Raw genomic sequence first — 16,704 nt, 5'->3', positions numbered from 1 at the left:
ACGTTGATTGGTATCTATAAGAGAGTTTTCTCTGAGTGTAGTATCTGCGTGACAATTACTTCCGTAATCACCGCTCTACGTCCTAAAAAGGCTTTAAGTGGGGTTAATGTGTTTCTAGGTCCTCCTGGTACAAATCAGTCTCGGAATGCAGTGGCGCAGTTAATCACAACCAGCCAGGCAAATCCTAAGAGTAGACTTGGAAACCAAGATTAGAGGGCCTTCACCGGGAAGACATCCTCCATCCTATCTTATGTTGCACTCAAATCCGGGTATAGGATTTCTCACCACAAGGGGAAATCAAGCCCTTTCCCGATACAGAATAAACAAAATAAACAAATATATATGCAACAAACACATGATATGACACAGAGGTTAGTCAGGACCTCTCTTGTTTGAGGGGGAATTTGGCATCCCTAATTCCTCATTGGGGCTGGACCAGCAACAGGTCAACCATTGGTTTGGATGAAAAACCAAGGTTTTTAACACTTATATCCCCAGCAGAGTCGCCATTTTTCTGTGGTGTCGTTTTCTTTTACCTCCCCGTTTCACTTGGGAGGACGGCACGCTAGACCCTTCACGCGAAATTTGGAAGGAGAATGCGCCCGTGGTGGGATGAATTTTATTTCAGTTCTTCCTACGATATCACACGAACTTTCTTATTTGTCCTACGAGTAGGAAAGGGGAAAAAAGATCTCAACTAAACCCTAGGAGTTTGCTAAGTGTGGGGATTTCACCTAGACTAGAAATTCTGGAGTCCGGGAAGTCGGTTATACATAGGGAAGTGTTTAAACACCCTACATATCTGTAGTACTCTACAGGAACCTTCTCTGTGTCATTGTGTTTGTGTTTATTGCTAATGATTGGGAAAGTTTCTCCTTTGTGTTAGGAGAGAGAATTGAATTGATTTGAAAAGACAGACAGATAGGCAGACTGACTATTTTTGGTATTTTATTAGCTCGCTGAGATTCCTTGTGAACCTCATGCCTACATATCCCTAGTGGAAGTCAGAGCTTAATGTAGTTCGGGGAACTAACTAGGGAAATTAATGTTTTTGGTGCCTTGCTTGAAGCTCAAGGTTGAAGCTTGGAATTAAATCTCTGTTTACAGTAAAGAGACATGAAATTATCTCTACAGAGAGGTATTAGTACTATTCTACCACAAACATTTTGAAAGAGTGACAGAATAACTGGATTCATTTCATTCAAGAGGGGGACCTTACTTGTGTGTGCAAGTATGCCAGTCAGATGCCTCTTAAATGAAAGAAAGATGCTCGTCCAAATTAGGGAAAGTGTACAAGTCTGGGGATGTGCCAGAGCATGTCTTTCAGAGTCCTAAATGGGAGACTTTGATTGAAATTGAAATTGAAATGTTTGTTTGTTTGAATGTGGTAGAGTAGTAAAAATATCTCTCTATAGAGATAAGCTATGTCTATCTACTGTATAAAAGATTTGACTTTAGCTGGCTTGTATGAGGCCCAAGCTTGAGGCTTTTTGATTGATTAATTGATATTATTGATTCTGGGAGATGACTCCATTGGGAATTAATTACAGGGTATTTTTGTGTTCTGTACAAAGCCCAGAATTGAGGCTGACTCTACTTAGGGAGACTCTATTTGTGTGCCTTGTACAAAGCCCAAGGTTGTGGCTAACTGTTGAGAATAATTGAATGACTGACTCTATTTTATGTGCCTTGTACAAAGCCCAAGGTTGTGGCTAACTCTAGCTAGGGAAAACATTATTTTCTGCCTTGTACAAAGCCCAAGGTTGTGGCGGACTCTTAAATGAATTAAGCATGGATGACTATATGGGGAAAGATCCTAAGTGTTAGGAATCTTTGACACATGAAAGATATGGTTTACCTGCCTTGTACAAAGCCCAAGGTTGTGGCTACTGAGTGATGAAGGACTCACTGGGGAGACTCTATTATCTGCCTTGTACAATGCCCAAGGTTGAGGCTAACTGTTGACAGGGGAGTTTTATTGTTTGGGTGCCTTGTATGAAGCCCAAGGTTGAGGCTAACTGTTTTTGTTGGTTTTGACTCTACTGAAGAGGTTTTATTTATTAAAAGGCTGTTTTTCTTTGGAAGCCAACCCTTTCCAGGGATTTTGACTCAGCTGGTGAATTTGTCTGTTAAAAGACTGACTTTATCATGTTTTTTGGAGGCTGACCCTTTCCAGGGATTTTGACTCTTTGGGGAAATTATCTCCTAAGAGAATGAAATTATTTATTGATTTAATTTTGGAGGCTAACCCTTTCCAGGGGTTTTGACATTTTTAGACAGATGTTGGAGGCTGACCCTTTCCAGGGGTTTTATTTTAGACAAATGTTGGAGGCTAACCCTTTCCAGGGGTTTTGACATTTTTAGACAGATGTTGGAGGCTGACCCTTTCCAGGGGTTTTGACAAAGTGATTGATTTGGGTAGCACTCCATTAATTATTAAGGGATGAAAGGATTGGCAGAAAGATTATCTAGTGAGACTTCTTGTTTAAAGCCCAAGATGAAGGCTGACTCAATGCTGAGGGTGACCAAACATGGATCCTAGACTCTGCTAAGGAAGATTGATGAAGATAAGGGTGACAGAGACTGTCCATGTCTCTCATTCCAAAAATGTACTCAATGCAAAATTGAGACAAACTTAGCTTGTTTAAAGTCTGGTTTAAATTGGAAGAAACTCACCAGGGTAGGCTAAAAGGTGACTAAAGACCTGTTCCTATGTTTATAAGAAACCTGATGGGTCCTTGTATACAAGCTCAAGAGGAAGCTGAAAATGCTTTTAAGAAGCCTGTGGGTCCTTGTACAAAGCCCAAGAGGAGGCTAATCGAGGGTCCTTGTTATAGCACAAGAGAAAGCTATGTAGTTTTTGAACTTATTTTGGCTCTAAGCAAATGGGTAAGAGGTTTCACCGGGAATAATTCCTCTTTGGGTGGATGTGTCCTATGTTTTTGGATTCTAAGGTTTTTGCCAAGATGTTTCACCGGGAATAATTCATCTTGGGGGTTTGAACTACAGATCTCTAATTAGGAAAGAGCCTTCACCGGGAAGACATTCTCAATCCTAGGTCATATTCCTATAATATATATATATAGTTTAACTGTCCTAAGGTTTATACTCAAACGCAGTTCTAAACTAATATATGCACAGTTTATATTTGACAGTAATTTAAATAAAGACTGTAAATTGAAAGCTTGTAAAGCCTAACCTGGATGGAGTGGAGGCCATTGAAGAAGTATGTACAGAGCCTCAACAGTATTTTTGTTGTTTTGTTGATAACAGTTGAATATATATGATAAACAGTTAATAGTTTTTGAAAACAGAAGAAGTGAAGATGGACAAAGGTCACATAGGTATCTGAAGAGTTTCACCGGGAATAATGCCCTTCAAATACCAGAAGAATGTTTTGAAAACAGAAAGAAGATTTTGAAAATACAGTTTTGAAAACAAGCTAAGAAGAGAAGGTGTTTGGGACTTACACTCTATTAGAGGCCCAGTACTTTACAGTACTGGTTATGACAGAAATTTGAAAATGATTTGGAATGATATGAGGTTTTGTTGTTTGAAAACCTTAGTCATTTGATTTAATCAGAGATTGAAAACAGTTTTGAGAATTGCCAAAAGTCAACTTAATTAAAGTAAAAATAAAGATTTTTACTTAATTAAGACCTAAACAATTAGGGTTTTATCATAAAATTATTCACACAAATAATTAGGTTAAAACAAGATGGAAACATATATTTAAAGTATTTAATAAAACACTTAAAACATACTATTTTATACCTAATAAAAATATATGAATTAAATAATATTTTTATGATTTTTTTGATTATACATAAAATAGGTATATTAAATAACAAGTGTGTGAAAAATGAAGTGAAAATGATTTAATTTGATAGGCTAAATAATTGTGTGAAGTTGTGAAGAAATTTAGTGTGAAAAGTGATAAAAAATATGATTTTGTCACCTAGAGGGGTTGAACTCACGCCCTTTAGGTCACATACCCAAAACCAAACCACTGGGCCAGCGCGCGCTCAGTGTTAGTAACTTGCATTCAAATCATTATATTTTCAAACAAGTAGTAAAACCATGAAAAATAAAAGGAACAAAAAGTCTGGGGCGAGGGGGATTCGAACCCCAGACTTGTGGCATGAGGAGACTAAGAGCGCATGTGTGGCCACTAGGGCAAGTTGTTCAGTCATTAATAATACGCATACCATTCAAAATAAAATAAACTCTCCCCTGAGAATTCAAATTTTGCGCGCCACCACCATCTTCGTCTTCAACCTCAAGCTCCATGATTTTGAATTTCTGAACTCACTCGTTTCTCAACCATTTGCAATGATGTAAACATGAAACTTGCTCTAAATTCACTCACGATTCTAAATATGTAACTAACATGAACTATCATTAACTACATCTAACTAATTTACCAGAAATCGTGAAGAACCCTAAAATTTCAAAATTAAATTAAATGACTATACTGAAAGATAAATGGATGATGATAGAGGGTTTTTAATCCTCTGATGATGCTGAACAAGATAGAATCGAGCTATTTCACAAAGAGTACTTAAATTAAAGAGAGGGAGTTCAGAAACTTACCTCTGAAACTGAAGGTCGTGAGGATGATTGAGAGCAACTGAGCTTGAATGAATGATCTCAATAGCTTCCCTGAGACTCAATGATGCTAACTGGATGCTTATTGTAGCCTGAATCCTTCTGAATTGTTCTATGGACCTCCCTCGATTTCAGCTTCAAGTGAACATGGAGGTTGTTGAATTTGGAGTTACAGGTGAGCTGCAGCCATCTGGTTAGCTTCACTATGACCTGAGGAGTGTGTCTGGATGATTGGCTTGGCTTGAAACCTCCTGAATCACTCCATGGACCTCCAACTGCAAATGCTCCAAAGTGAGAGCAACAATGGTGTTCCTCCACTTACAGAAGTGATCCAGGTGCTTGGATCACCTCAAATGACCTCCCTTGAGATGTTAGAATGCTCACTTCCCAAAGATAAGCTCTGGTTTGAAGAAATCGATTCTTCTTGCCAAAGAACTTTGAAAAACAATGAACAAGAGAAGAGAAAGAGAAAGCAAGTAATATGGTTGCTTTGGTGTGTTTTCTGAATGAGAAAGAGGCCTCTATTTATAGGCAATTGATTCAGAGCAATTGAGCATGGTAAGCTTGCTTAGTGTAGTGAGTTTGGTTTCTTAGCCATGAAGAAATTCAAAGAATATCCTAAGTGCAATGATGAGCTCTTTGATACCACTCCCTAGCCATCGGTTTTGCTTGATCTTAGGGGACCAAATTGCTGCAGAAATGAGCTCCAATTGGTTGGGAGAAGATTCCTTTGATGAATCACCAATTTGTCATAAATTCAAAAATGCAATCATTACATAATCACATGCCTTTGTTTTTGGAATCTTCTCTAATCCTTATGCAATGATGAAAATGGATGTATGGCATGGTTTCAGATGTGTTATGGGTCGTGTAGCATCCATAAGAGAGGTTATTTGCACAAAATTTGCAAAGTCCAATTTGCACATGACCTATAATTTTACTTCATGAGGCCAACTTTGAACAAGCATAACTCTTAGCTCAAATTGAATTTGGAGAAGGTTGAACACAATTTGGAAAGCCCTAAACATCTACTTCAATTCATTAGTTTATGTCTTCTTCAGAATCATTTGGGAAATTTGTGAAAAATGAGCCCAAAGTTGGATGAAAACTAGGTTAAAACACTTAGAAAAATTTCTAAGTGTTTATGACCTAAACTTCAAAATTTCCAAAACTTCATAAATGGTTGATCTTTTGAAAAAAGTTCCTTTGTAAGATGTTGTTTTATTTTGCAAGATCTACAACTTTCATGTTGGAAGTTTTTTGAGTTGTGTAGGTGAAATTTTGAGTTCTCACCATGCCTTCAAAAACCCTAATTCCCGACTTTTCGCTCCTTGATGAATTTCTTTGAATTTCTTTGGCCAAATGATTTTGACATCCATATATTGATGATATTGATCTTTGAAAGTCATTTTTTGACCAAAAACCTTAAAAGTCAATGATGATCCTTCACAGTTGACTTTTTCCTGACAAAGTGAATTTTTGGGCTTTTGTGTAAAAAATAAGATTTTCTCCCCAAATGGATGATATAAATGGATTATATGGAGGTAGTAGAGATCCTTGAATCATGTCTTGAGTTTTGGATTCATGCCCTGATTAAAAGTCAACCATCTTGGTGAATTAGGTCAAAACCCTAATTTGTCGACCATGTGAAAATAATGACTGTAGACTTTGAATTGAGGTGTAATGTCCAGTGGATCTTGTCATATGAGTTATTTGAAGATGATTGATGTCTTTGAATGGTTCCCTGGGGCTTTTTAGGGTTTCCCAAATGTGATCCCTGATTTCAGTCCTTGATAGGCTCAAAACCCTAGTCTGGTGACCTGAGTAAACCTGTACTCATATGACTGGATGTCTAATCAATCATAGATGAGAAAAGTGAAGTTTTTGAGCCCCATGATTGTATTAGAGACTAGTCTTTGTATTGATTGATCCTTTGCCTGAGCTTTCTTGTCTTTGAGCATCCTCGATTAGGTATCAGATGGAGAAATGACTGCTCTGGGTACTTGTCTTGACCTGATAAAAAATCCTGAAGATATGTCATCTCAGGGGGGGTCAAAAATTAGGGTATGACAGTTGCGTTTCAACGTCGGTTCGAAGGGTTGTTTCTGTGTATAGAGTGTTTATGAATGAGTTGTGAATGGATTTTTCTTTTTGCAGGTATTAATCGGAAATGATTTTGGTGGTGTGTTACGGTATAGTTTCGCTGAAATGAAGATCATAGTGATTTTGTTTGTGATTTTTCAGGTTATGAACAAGTGATCATGTTGATTGATGATGCTGAAGTGGTATGAAGGAGGTTGAATCGACTATGAATTGAAGGGTGGTTTTATGAAGGTGAGTAACGATTCGATGAACTGCTGGAATTTCAGAACTTTGGAGGAAGCATTGTGGTTATATTTTGGCAGAGTAACATTGCACTTTCTTCCTCCCTTTTCAGTGTGGTGAATGGCTTGTTATATAGAGAGTGTGAGGTGAGGGTAGGATAGGAAATTGAGGGGAATTGGTGAGGAATGTCTGAAGAATTTTAGATCCACTTTTTCCGGAGTGAATCAAAACGCGTGAGGAGAAAATGGAGAGGTAGCAGAAAGTTTGTTTTGCATTTTTGTGGGAATTTCACGTGAAAGGTGGTGAGGAAATTGAAGATATTTTTCTCCTTTTTGTCTGTAGTGCAAGCTTTGGCAATCTGTTGAATTCACGAAGATACTGCTTTTGCTGAAAATAAATAACGTGACTTGCACACTCTTGGTCCCACTACTTTTGGCTTCATGACTATCTTCAAAATGGCTGAAAGAATATGGCTCAAAAAAATAACATGGGCTAGCATCTTGAATCAACATGGGCCCTCTAATTGAATTGTAAAATGGACCTCCTTTTGATTGCACCTATTAAAAGAACAAAACAAAATAAAAGTAATAATAATAAAAACACAAATAAAATTGTTTTAACATCTTAATAGAAGTTCAAAATAAATTGAACCAAAATTAAAATATTAAAATCATGCAATGGTTAGCCTATATAAAAACTATAAATTGTAAGATGATGTATGAAATGAATGTATTATATATTTTTTCGATTTTTTGAATGAGAATGATGCAAATGAGTACTACATATAATTTTTTTGGATTTTTGAGATAAAATAAGAATACTAAATGTAAATGATGTACATAAAAAGTCGGGGCAAAATTTAGGGTACAACATATAACAAACGAAAATCTTCCAAAATATTAATGTATGCAAGTTTAACAAACTTCATGACTCTTATGTAGTATAGGACACGAAAGATCTTCAAAAAGACCAAATTTTACTAATTTAACGAACTTCGTGAATTTAATGTAGTATAACACATTAAAACCTTCTGAAATACCAAAGTTTGCAAGTTTATCGAACTTCATGATATTTATGTAGTATATAGCACACGAAAATTTTGAAAAATACCAAACTTTGCAAGTTTAACGAACTTCGTTACTTCTATGTAGTATAGCATACAAAAATATTCAAAAAGACCAAATTTTGCAAGTTTAATGAACTTTGTGACTATTTTGTAGTGTAGCACGCGAAAATCATCCAAAATACCAATGTATACAAGTTTATAGAACTTCGTGTACTTTATGTAGTCTAGCACATGAAAATCTTCTAAAATACCAAAGTATGCAATTTTAACAAACTTCATTGGCTTTTATGTAGTATCGCACATGAAAAAATCTTCAAAAAGACCAAAATCTGCAGGTTGAAATAACTTCGTGATTTTTTAGTAGTATAACACACAAAAATCTTCTAAAATACAAATGTATAAAAGTTTAAAGAACTTCATGACTTTTATGTAATATATAGCTCATGAAAATCTTCAATAATATCATAGTTTTCAAGTTTAAAGAACTTTGTGACTTTAATGTAGTATAGCACACAAAAATCTTTAAAAATTCCAATGTATGCAAGATTTACAAACTTCGTGACTCTTATGTAGTATAGGACACGAAAAATCTTCAAAAAGACAAAATTTTAAAAATTTAATGAACTTCGTGAATTTTATGTAGTATAACACATTAAAATCTTCCGAAATACTAAAGTTTGCAAGTTTATCGAACTTCATGAATTTCTTGTAGTATATAGCACACGAAAATCATGAAAAATACCAAACTTTGCAAGTTTAACAAACTTCGTTACTTTTATGTAGTATAGCATACAAAAATAGTCAAAAAGACCAATTTTTGCAATCTTAACGAACTTCGTGACTATTATGTAGTATAGCACGCGAAAATCTTCCAAAATACCAATGTATACAAGTTTAATGAACTTCGTGTACTTTATGTAGTCTAGCACATCAAAATCTTCCAAAATACCAAAGTTTGCAAGTTTAATGAACTTCGTGCAAGTTATCTTCTAAAATACCAAAGTATGCAATTTTAACAAACTTCATTGGCTTTTATGTAGTATCGCACACGAAAAAATCTTCAAAAAGGCCAAATTTGGTTGAAATAACTTCGTGACTTTTTAGTAGTATAACACACAAAAATCTTCTAAAATACAAATGTATAAAAGTTTAAAGAACTTAGTGTCTTTTATGTAATATATAGCTCATGAAAATATTCAAAAATATCAAAGTTTTCAAGTTAATCAACTTTGTGAATTTTATGTAGTATAGCACACAAAATTCTTCAAAAAAAAGAACAAACTTTACAAGTTTAATGAACTACAAGACTTTTTTGTAATATAATAAATGAAATTCTTCCAAAATACCATTGTTTGCAAGTTTATTGTACTTCGTGTATTTTGTAGTATAGCACATGAAAATCTTCCAAAATACTTTAGTTTGCAACTTTAACGAACTTCGGGAATTTAATGTAGTATAACACACGGAAATATTCCAAAATACCAATGTATAAAAGTTTCGCTAACTTCATGTATTTTCTATAGTAAACCACACGGAAATCTTCTTGGCTTTTATGAGGTTATAACACACAAAAATCTTTCAAAATATCAAGTTTTTGCAAGTTAACGAACTCCATGCCTATTATATAGTATAGCACACGCAGATCATCAAAAAGACCAATCTTTTCAAGTTTCACAAACTTCATGACATTTATGTAGTATATAACACACGAAAATCTTCCAAAATATCAATGTATGCAAGTTTATCGTATTTCGTGTATTTATGTAGTATAGCACATGAAAATCTTCTAAAACACCAAAGAATGCAAGTTTATCGAACTTCGTGTATTTTATGTAGTATACAACACGAAAATCTTGCAAAACTCCAAAGTTTGCAAGTTTAAAAAACTTTGTGACTTTAATGTAGTATAGCACACAAAAATATTTAAAAATTCCAATGTATGCAAGTTAATCGAACTTCGTGTATTTTATGTAGTATACAACACGAAAATCTTGCAAAATTCCAAGGTTTTCAAGTTTAAAGAACTTCGTGACTTTAATGTAGTATAGCACACAAACATCTTTAAAAATTCCAATGTATGCAAGTTTAACAAACTTCATGACTCTTATGTAGCATAGGACACGAAAAATCTTCAAAAAGACAAAATTTTACTAATTTAATGAACTTCGTGAATTTTATGTAGTATAACACATTAAAATCTACCGAAATACTAAAGTTTGCAAGTTTATCGAACTTCATGAATTTCATGTAGTATATAGCACACGAAAATCATGAAAAATACCAAACTTTGCAAGTTTAACAAACTTCGTTACTTTTATGTAGTATAGCACACAAAAATATTCAAAAAGACCAAATTTTGCAAGTTTAACAAACTTCTTGACTATTATGTAGTATAGCACGCGAAAATCTTCCAAAATACCTATGTATACAAGTTTAACGAACTTCGTGTACTTTATGTAGTCTAGCACATCAAAATCTTCCAAAATACCAAAGTTTGCAAGTTTAATGAACTTCGTGTAGTTTATGTAGTATACCACACGAAAATCTTCTAAAATACCAAAGTATGCAATTTTAACAAACTTCATTGGCTTTTATGTAGTATCGCACACGAAAAAATCTTCAAAAAGACCAAATTTGCAAGTTGAAATAACTTCGTGACTTTTTAGTAGTATAACACATAAAAATCTTCTAAAATACAAATGTATAAAAGTTTAAAGAACTTAGTGTCTTTTATATAATATATAACTCATGAAAATATTCAAAAATATCAAAGTTTTCAAGTTAATCAACTTTGTGAATTTTATGTAGCACACAATAAATGAAATTCTTCCAAAATACCATTGTATGCAAGTTTATCGTGCTTCGTGTATTTTTGTAGTATAGCACATGAAAATCTTCCAAAATACTATAGTTTGCAACTTTAACGAACTTCGGGAATTTTATGTAGTATAACACACGGAAGTATTCCAAAATACCAATGTATAAAAGTTTCGCTAACTTCATGTATTTTCTGTAGTATACCACACGAAATTCTTCTTGGCTTTTATGAGGTATAACACACAAAAATCTTTCAAAATATCAAGTTTTTGCAAGTTAACAAACTCCATGCCTATTATGTAGTATAGCACACGCAAATCTTCAAAAAGACCAATCTTTTCAAGTTTAACAAACTTCATGACATTTATGTAGTATATAACAAACGAAAATCTTCCAAAATATTAATGTATGCAAGTTTAACAAACTTCATGACTCTTATGTAGTATAGGACACGAAAGATCTTCAAAAAGACCAAATTTTACTAATTTAACGAACTTCGTGAATTTAATGTAGTATAACACATTAAAACCTTCTGAAATACCAAAGTTTGCAAGTTTATCGAACTTCATGATATTTATGTAGTATATAGCACACGAAAATTTTGAAAAATACCAAACTTTTCAAGTTTAACGAACTTCGTTACTTCTATGTAGTATAGCATACAAAAATATTCAAAAAGACCAAATTTTGCAAGTTTAATGAACTTTGTGACTATTTTGTAGTGTAGCACGCGAAAATCATCCAAAATACCAATGTATACAAGTTTATAGAACTTCGTGTACTTTGTGTAGTCTAGCACATGAAAATCTTCTAAAATACCAAAGTATGCAATTTTAACAAACTTCATTGGCTTTTATGTAGTATCGCACACGAAAAAATCTTCAAAAAGACCAAAATCTGCATGTTGAAATAACTTCGTGACTTTTCAGTAGTATAACACACAAAAATCTTCTAAAATACAAATGTATAAAAGTTTAAAGAACTTCATGACTTTTATGTAATATATAGCTCATGAAAATCTTCAATAATATCATAGTTTTCAAGTTTAAAGAACTTTGTGACTTTAATGTAGTATAGCACACAAAAATCTTTAAAAATTCCAATGTATGCAAGATTTACAAACTTCGTGACTCTTATGTAGTATAGGACACGAAAAATCTTCAAAAAGACAAAATTTTAAAAATTTAATGAACTTCGTGAATTTTATGTAGTATAACACATTAAAATCTTCCGAAATACTAAAGTTTGCAAGTTTATCGAACTTCATGAATTTCTTGTAGTATATAGCACACGAAAATCATGAAAAATACCAAACTTTGCAAGTTTAACAAACTTCGTTACTTTTATGTAGTATAGCATACAAAAATAGTCAAAAAGACCAATTTTTGCAATCTTAACGAACTTCGTGACTATTATGTAGTATAGCACGCGAAAATCTTCCAAAATACCAATGTATACAAGTTTAATGAACTTCGTGTACTTTATGTAGTCTAGCACATCAAAATCTTCCAAAATACCAAAGTTTGCAAGTTTAATGAACTTCGTGCAAGTTATCTTCTAAAATACCAAAGTATGCAATTTTAACAAACTTCATTGGCTTTTATGTAGTATCGCACACGAAAAAATCTTCAAAAAGGCCAAATTTGGTTGAAATAACTTCGTGACTTTTTAGTAGTATAACACACAAAAATCTTCTAAAATACAAATGTATAAAAGTTTAAAGAACTTAGTGTCTTTTATGTAATATATAGCTCATGAAAATATTCAAAAATATCAAAGTTTTCAAGTTAATCAACTTTGTGAATTTTATGTAGTATAGCACACAAAATTCTTCAAAAAAAAGAACAAACTTTACAAGTTTAATGAACTACAAGACTTTTTTGTAATATAATAAATGAAATTCTTCCAAAATACCATTGTTTGCAAGTTTATCGTGCTTCGTGTATTTTTGTAGTATAGCACATGAAAATCTTCCAAAATACTATAGTTTGCAACTTTAACGAACTTCGGGAATTTTATGTAGTATAACACACGGAAGTATTCCAAAATACCAATGTATAAAAGTTTCGCTAACTTCATGTATTTTCTGTAGTATACCACACGAAATTCTTCTTGGCTTTTATGAGGTATAACACACAAAAATCTTTCAAAATATCAAGTTTTTGCAAGTTAACGAACTCCATGCCTATTATGTAGTATAGCACACGCAGATCATCAAAAAGACCAATCTTTTCAAGTTTCACAAACTTCATGACATTTATGTAGTATATAACACACGAAAATCTTCCAAAATATCAATGTATGCAAGTTTATCGTATTTCGTGTATTTATGTAGTATAGCACATGAAAATCTTCTAAAACACCAAAGAATGCAAGTTTATCGAACTTCGTGTATTTTATGTAGTATACAACACGAAAATCTTGCAAAACTCCAAAGTTTGCAAGTTTAAAAAACTTTGTGACTTTAATGTAGTATAGCACACAAAAATATTTAAAAATTCCAATGTATGCAAGTTAGTCGAACTTCGTGTATTTTATGTAGTATACAACACGAAAATCTTGCAAAATTCCAAGGTTTTCAAGTTTAAAGAACTTCGTGACTTTAATGTAGTATAGCACACAAAAATCATTAAAAATTCCAATGTATGCAAGTTTAACAAACTTCATGACTCTTATGTAGTATAGGACACGAAAAATCTTCAAAAAGACAAAATTTTACTAATTTAACGAACTTCGTGAATTTTATGTAGTATAACACATTAAAATCTACCGAAATACCAAAGTTTGCAAGTTTATCGAACTTCATGATATTTATGTAGTATATAGCACACGAAAATCATGAAAAATACCAAACTTTGCAAGTTTAACAAACTTCGTTACTTTTATGTAGTATAGCACACAAAAATATTCAAAAAGACCAAATTTTGCAAGTTTAACAAACTTCGTGACTATTATGTAGTATAGCACGCGAAAATCTTCCAAAATACCTATGTATACAAGTTTAACGAACTTCGTGTACTTTATGTAGTCTAGCACATCAAAATCTTCCAAAATACCAAAGTTTGCAAGTTTAATGAAGTTCTTGTAGTTTATGTAGTATACCACACGAAAATCTTCTAAAATACCAAAGTATGCAATTTTAACAAACTTCATTGGCTTTTATGTAGTATCGCACACGAAAAAATCTTCAAAAAGACCAAATTTGCAAGTTGAAATAACTTCGTGAATTTTTAGTAGTATAACACATAAAAATCTTCTAAAATACAAATGTATAAAAGTTTAAAGAACTTAGTGTCTTTTATATAATATATAACTCATGAAAATATTCAAAAATATCAAAGTTTTCAAGTTAATCAACTTTGTGAATTTTATGTAGCACACAAAATTCTTCAAAAAAATGAACAAACTTTACAAGTTTAATGAACTACAAGACTTTTTTGTAATACAATAAATGAAATTCTTCCAAAATACCATTGTATGCAAGTTTATCGTGCTTCTTGTATTTTTGAATTATAGCACATGAAAATCTTCCAAAATACTATAGTTTGCAACTTTAACGAACTTCGGGAATTTTATGTAGTATAACACACGGAAGTATTCCAAAATACCAATGTATAAAAGTTTCGCTAACTTCATGTATTTTCTGTAGTATACGACACGAAATTCTTTTTGGCTTTTATGAGCTATAACACACAAAAATCTTTCAAAATATCAAGTTTTTGCAAGTTAACATACTCCATGCCTATTATGTAGTATAGCACACGCAAATCTTCAAAAAGACCAATCTTTTCAAGTTTAACAAACTTCATGACATTTATGTAGTATATAACAAACGAAAATCTTCCAAAATATTAATGTATGCAAGTTTAACAAACTTCATGACTCTTATGTAGTATAGGACACGAAAGATCTTCAAAAAGACCAAATTTTACTAATTTAACGAACTTCGTGAATTTAATGTAGTATAACACATTAAAACCTTCTGAAATACCAAAGTTTGCAAGTTTATCGAACTTCATGATATTTATGTAGTATATAGCACACGAAAATTTTGAAAAATACCAAACTTTGCAAGTTTAACGAACTTCGTTACTTCTATGTAGTATAGCATACAAAAATATTCAAAAAGACCAAATTTTGCAAGTTTAATGAACTTTGTGACTATTTTGTAGTGTAGCACGCGAAAATCTTCCAAAATACCAATGTATACAAGTTTATAGAACTTCGTGTACTTTGTGTAGTCTAGCACATGAAAATCTTCTAAAATACCAAAGTATGCAATTTTAACAAACTTCATTGGCTTTTATGTAGTATCGCACACGAAAAAATCTTCAAAAAGACCAAAATCTGCATGTTGAAATAACTTCGTGACTTTTCAGTAGTATAACACACAAAAATCTTCTAAAATACAAATGTATAAAAGTTTAAAGAACTTCATGACTTTTATGTAATATATAGCTCATGAAAATCTTCAAAAATATCAAAGTTTTCAAGTTATTCAACTTTCTGAATTTTATGTAGTGCACACAAAATTATTCAAAAAAAAAAGAACAAACTTTATAAGTTTAATGAACTAAAAGACTATTTTTGTAATATAATAAATGAAATTCTTCCAAAATACCATTGTTTGCAATTTTATCGTGCTTCGTGTATTTTTGTAGTATAGCACATGAAAATCTTCCAAAATACTATAGTTTGCAACTTTAACGAACTTCGGGAATTTAATGTAGTATAACACACGGAAATATTCCAAAATACCAATGTATAAAAGTTTCGCTAACTTCATGTATTTTCTATAGTAAACCACACGGAAATCTTCTTGGCTTTTATGAGGTATAACACACAAAAATCTGTCAAAATATCAAGTTTTTGCAAGTTAACGAACTCCATGCCTATTATATAGTATAGCACACGCAGATCATCAAAAAGACCAATCTTTTCAAGTTTCACAAACTTCATGACATTTATGTAGTATATAACACACGATAATCTTCCAAAATATCAATGTATGCAAGTTTATCATATTTCGTGTATTTATGTAGTATAGCACATGAAAATCTTCTAAAACACCAAAGAATGCAAGTTTATCGAACTTCGTGTATTTTATGTAGTATACAACACGAAAATCTTGCAAAACTCCAAAGTTTGCAAGTTTAAAGAACTTTGTGACTTTAATGTAGTATAGCACACAAAAATATTTAAAAATTCCAATGTATGCAAGTTAATCGAACTTCGTGTATTTTATGTAGTATACAACACGAAAATCTTGCAAAATTCCAAGGTTTTCAAGTTTAAAGAACTTCGTGACTTTAATGTAGTATAGCACACAAACATCTTTAAAAATTCCAATGTATGCAAGTTTAACAAACTTCATGACTCTTATGTAGCATAGGACACGAAAAATCTTCAAAAAGACAAAATTTTACTAATTTAATGAACTTCGTGAATTTTATGTAGTATAACACATTAAAATCTACCGAAATACTAAAGTTTGCAAATTTATCGAACTTCATGAATTTCATGTAGTATATAGCACACGAAAATCATGAAAAATACCAAACTTTGCAAGTTTAACAAACTTCGTTACTTTTATGTAGTATAGCACACAAAAATATTCAAAAAGACCAAATTTTGCAAGTTTAACAAACTTCATGACTATTATGTAGTATAGCACGCGAAAATCTTCCAAAATACCTATGTATACAAGTTTAACGAACTTCGTGTACTTTATGTAGTCTAGCACATCAAAATCTTCCAAAATACCAAAGTTTGCAAGTTTAATGAACTTCTTGTAGTTTATGTAGTATACCACACGAAAATCTTCTAAAATACCAAAGTATGCAATTTTAACAAACTTCATTGGCTTTTATGTAGTATCGCACACGAAA

Source organism: Vicia villosa, linkage group LG6, assembly GCF_029867415.1.
Source record: "Vicia villosa cultivar HV-30 ecotype Madison, WI linkage group LG6, Vvil1.0, whole genome shotgun sequence".
Lineage (NCBI taxonomy): Eukaryota > Viridiplantae > Streptophyta > Magnoliopsida > Fabales > Fabaceae > Vicia > Vicia villosa.
This window is presented reverse-complemented; position numbering follows the sequence as displayed.